Source organism: Diaphorina citri, unplaced genomic scaffold, assembly GCF_000475195.1.
Source record: "Diaphorina citri unplaced genomic scaffold, Diaci psyllid genome assembly version 1.1 scaffold460, whole genome shotgun sequence".
Taxonomy (NCBI): domain Eukaryota; kingdom Metazoa; phylum Arthropoda; class Insecta; order Hemiptera; family Psyllidae; genus Diaphorina; species Diaphorina citri.
The window spans coordinates 16805-22083 of record NW_007377895.1 but is presented as its reverse complement, the minus strand read 5'-3'; the positions used below and the strand labels follow the sequence as shown (position 1 = coordinate 22083).

Below are 5279 nucleotides of genomic sequence, written 5' to 3'. Positions count from 1 at the left end.
TATAAAAGGTCCAAACCATAATCTAATTCCTACTATGTAGGTACTTAGTGGAGATGGCTAAATTCCACTAAACAAAACTGTAGGATCCCCCATATCCAATTCCTAATAAGTAGTGGAGATGCCTAAACTCCCACTCTAACTGCACGTCTGAAAAACATTGCTATGGATCATAAAATCAATGATGATGATCTTGCAAAAATCATTTGCATTATCTCTCACCTTCACAGAGATTTATCTCTTGTAAAATTATCTTCCATTTTGATTTCGAGATCAACTTTGTACTCGAATCCGATTATCACCATATTCCTCCAACATAATCTGTATCACGCTATATTGTAGATATCTAACATTTTAGATAGGTTTTATCTGAATACCTACGATATACGAGTATGTATGATGAAGGTGGCTGATCTTGTAGGCAAATTGCTTACTTTCTATTATTTTTTGATCTAATAGGTCTGAAAAACATTGCTATGGATCATAAAATCAATGATGACGATCTTGCAAAAATCATTTGCATTATCTCTCACCTTCACAGAGATTTACTCTTGTAAAATTATCTTCCATTTTGATTTCGAGATCAACTTTGTACTCGAATCCGATTATCAGCATATTCCTCCAACATAATCTGTATCACGCTATATTGTAGTATCTCTCACCTTCACAGAGATTTACTCTTGTAAAATTATCTTCCATTTTGATTTCGAGATCAACTTTGTACTCGAATCCGATTATCAACATATTCCTCCAACATAATCTGTATCACGCTATATTGTAGATATATCTAACATTTTAGATAGGTTTTATCTAAATACCTACGATATACGAGTATGTATGATGAAGGTGGCTGATCTTGTAGGCAAATTGCTTACTTTCTATTATTTTTTGATCTAATAGGTACCTAGGTAAATTTATTGCTTAGTTAGGTACACTCGACTCACTCAAAATCAAGAGAAGAAAGCGGGCCCTATATGCCCTATCAAAAGATCAAGTAGGTAGGTACCTACTCTACAAGGTAGACTGAGTACCTAGGTATGTAGGTATCATCTTTGAATGAGAATAGTCTAGAAATCATATCAATTACCTAACTAATAAAAACTTTGATAAAACCCCCTATGTGGCTAGTTCCAGATTTGAAATTCAATTATCTAAGGGTCCTAAGGAGATCATGAGTAACCCTCACTATCTATTAGACAAGTAATCTAATATCGCTCCAAAGTTACTAAACTTTGATTACCTCTATACTCCATCACGAACACTCTAATGTTTAGGTAGTCCAGAACGCACATATCCCCTTGTTAATAAAAACACGTCCCCCTTACCAGACATTAGATGGGTGTGAGATATGATACTCTAGGTATAACCCCTGTGTATAATCACATCACATTATAGTGAGAGTAATGAGCTACTTCTATCCATTCAACCAAGCCATGTATCCGGTTTTGCGGTTTTCGACCTCTCATCATCACGGGGGGAATCGAGATTCAGGTGTTAAGAAAGTAGCCTGGCTATGATTATGAGAAGGATTATATTGATTTTCATCAAATTATAATATTGATAGGAATACAGGTAAAATGTGTAAGTAGAGGCGATCATAATAAAGCTAGGTACCGATTCAGGCCTATCTAAAAGGTAACTACAAGGTAGAAGTGATTTCCAATTGGGATGCCACAAGAAACAGAAGAAAAGGAAGACCTACCTACCTGTTTTCAAAGTTGAACAGAAAGCATTAGGTAAAAAATCTTATATTATAAGAACAAGATCCATTCACTGAAAGTAGCCTGGCTATGATTATGAGAAGGATTATATTGATTTTCATCAAATTATAATATTGATAGGAATACAGGTAAAATGTGTAAGCAGAGGCGATCATAATAAAGCTAGGTACCGATTCAGGCCTATCTAAAATGTAGCTACAAGGTAGAAGTGATTTCCAATTGGGATGCCACAAGAAACAGAAGAAAAGGAAGACCTACCTACGTGTTTTCAAAGTTGAACAGAAAACATTAGGTAAATAATCAATCTAATAGCAACTGATAACTTTCTACTATTCTTATTTATCATATCTTTTGAACTGTTTGGTTTACCAGGGTGGTAGGTACCTACTACAAGGTTTGTTACCGAAAAAGGGTGCCGCGAGACCAAATAAGTTGAAAACCGCTGAGCTAAAGGTACCTAATCATTATGATTTCTTGAGAGAACTTTCCATCTCATAATTATTGATTATCTCGTCTAGGGGCCTTATTCCTATAATAGCACGGATCTCAAACTTCGATGAGTGTAGGGGTTGCATGAGAGTCGGCCTTTACTTTAAGGGCCGCAGGATTGGGATGATTTGGGGAGAATGTGACAATGCCATCTTCTTGAAAAAAAAAAAAATATCGTTGATGATAAAGGTTAGGTATTTACCTACCTACCTATGCGAGTTACGTAATAGATACGGTGGGTACCTCCTACTATTAGTGCAAAAAATTAAAGATTTCAAAGTGTGATGGTTGAATGTACTGAGAACTTGTAGACCGGTCCATATTTCATCAGAACACCTATCTAAAGACCGCCTGTAAATGTATACATCACGCAATACATTTTTCAAAACGAAACCTCATAATTGACCCCACCTGGAATTAAACATGGGACCTCTGGTGTGCAAGCATAGTATGATACCCACTAGGCCACAGAGACCTGCTGAAAAAATCAATTTTATAAAATCTCAAAAATTCCAACTACAACCCTACAACTAGCACCATCCATTTCATGTACCAAATATACCTACTGATTAGTCATTAGAATCTGTAAGCTCTTTATTATTTACTTCAAAAAAAATCTCTATCTTGCTCCATTTAAAGTGTAGAACAACAGAACCTTTTTTGAGAGAGGACATGTTAACTGAGGTCACTACAGTCCAGGGTTACTGGGTACATTGTGTCTCATTTATTTCATAGCTAGGCGTATTAACTTGCTCTTGCAAAAAAAGTTCAGCCTCTTGTCCCACATTATGTATTGAATTTTTCTTATGTATTGATTTCTTTCTTGATAGAATATAAAATCCATAGGAAGCAAAGTCATATAGGTAGGTAGAATACACTCAATATTTTGTGTATAATACTCATAAATAATATGATGTTAGGAATTTAATTATATTTTTTATCGAGTATTTTTGCTGCGAAAAGAAAAATAAATTTATTTTATCGACGAATTAAATATATCAGCAAAATAAAATTCCTGCAAAAATCTGGCAGCGGTGGGATTCGAACCCACGCCCTTTCGGACTGGTGCCTAAAACCAGCGCCTTAGACCACTCGGCCACGCTACCTTGTTGAGAGTGGATGGTTTGAAAGCAGTACATAAACGGGAGACTTGTATTCAAGACTCTTTCACACTGAGTGAGTTCGTGAGTCGCGTTTTCGAGTCTCTCATGACGTGATAAGAGTAGGTCTTACCTTATCTACTCTTATCATTATCAGATTACCTATCACTTTTCTGTGCAGCTTGAAATATTGATATTGATTTTGTTTCAAATGGGCCAATTACCTACTTACGAATACGCGAAATGCGAGAAAATTACAGCACCCTAAAAACTTCCGCATTATTTTTCAATCATTCGAAGCTCAACTTTTCCTGTGTTATATTTTTTGACTAGCGCATTTCCTATGGTTTCTCTCCCTCACACGTAGTCTCATTGAGCTCAGACTAACTGTACACCATTGTGTTCCGGATAACGGATCAGCCTCTGAATGATCCCGAATGGTCCATAGGTTTTATCTAAATACCTACGATATACGAGTATGTATGATGAAGGTGGCTGATCTTGTAGGCAAATTGCTTACTTTCTATTATTTGATCCAATAGGTACATAGGTCAATTTATTGCTTAGTTAGGTACACTCGACTCACTCAAAATCAAGAGAAGAAAGCGGGCCCTATATGCCCTATCAAAAGACCAAGTAGGTAGGTACCTACTCTACAAGGTAGACTGAGTACCTACCTAGGTATGTATAGATACCATCTTTGAATAAGTATTGTCTAGAAATCATACCAATTACCTAACTAAAAACTTTGATAAAACCCCCTATGCGGCTAGTTCCAGATTTGAAATTCAATTACCTATTGCTTAGTTAGGTACACTCGACTCACTCAAAATCAAGAGAAGAAAGCGGGCCCTATATGCCCTATCAAAAGACCAAGTAGGTAGGTAACTACTCTGCAAGGTAGACTGAGTACCTAGGTATGTAGGTATCATCTTTGAATAAGAATAGTCTAGAAATCATACCAATTACCTAACTAATAAAAACTTTGATAAAACCCCCTATGTGGCTAGTTCCAGATTTGAAATTCAATTACCTAAGGGTCCTAAGGAGATCATATGTCTGTAAACAAAATATCTCGAGAACGGTAAGAGCTAGAGACTTGAAATTTGGTATGTAGCTGTCAAGTGTGACAAGGATGCGACACAAAACTTTTGGTTAAGACCGGTGCAAAGCTTGGTGGCATTTTACCGCTTTTTGGCGGTTTTCGGTGTAATTTAACAATATCTCGGGAACGGTATGAGCTAGAGCTAGATGTAGTTCACAAATGTGACAAGAATTCAAGTTTGGTTGAGATAATTGCTGCACTTTGCGGTATTTTGACCGCTTTTGGACAGATTTCGACCGCTTTTGGACAGATTTCGACCGTTTTTTGGCGGTTTCCAGCTATACCGACTAAACGGTTGGAGATATTCTAAAAGTTATGGTAAAAGAACACTCAAATAAGCATCATTCAATAGGATATGGAAAGTCGTGTGATGTTCACACCAGATAAAAGTTATGGTAAAAGAACACTCAAATAAGCATCATTCAATAGGATATGGAAAGTCGTGTGATGTTCACACCAGATTTTTTTTTTTTTCGATCGGTGTCGGTGTAAGAACCAAATAATAAGGTCGAACTGAGTTTAAACAAAAGCTTGCTTCGTTCAAGTTGTACACACTTTTTAACCGCTTTACCTTATGTGCAAGAAAATTTTCCAATTAATGAAAATCATAAATTTTGAAAACTAATTTGATTATCCTTTGTTTTGAGTCTAATACATTTTGGACATTGTTATAATTATCTTGACTTAATTAGCTGTTTTTTATTCCTTGTTATCCGAGATTCATTTAATTTAACTTCTTTATTGTATAGAGGCAACTATCGCGGACATTTCCCTGGGCTCCGTGGTTTCCATGTTGCTGTCGCACCTCATAAAGTTCCAATGCATATAGCCATGAAGGCAAACATAGCGTCATATCGTGCTCAAGAG

At 36.3% G+C, this 5279-nt stretch overlaps 1 non-coding gene across 1 annotated transcript; it reads right to left on the bottom strand.

Annotated features, from left to right (window-relative positions):
- Window positions 1-3233: 3233 nt before the first annotated feature.
- Window positions 3234-3313, bottom strand: Trnal-uag. Its single transcript has one exon. It is a non-coding gene; the product is annotated as a tRNA-Leu (tRNA).
- Window positions 3314-5279: the final 1966 nt, after the last annotated feature.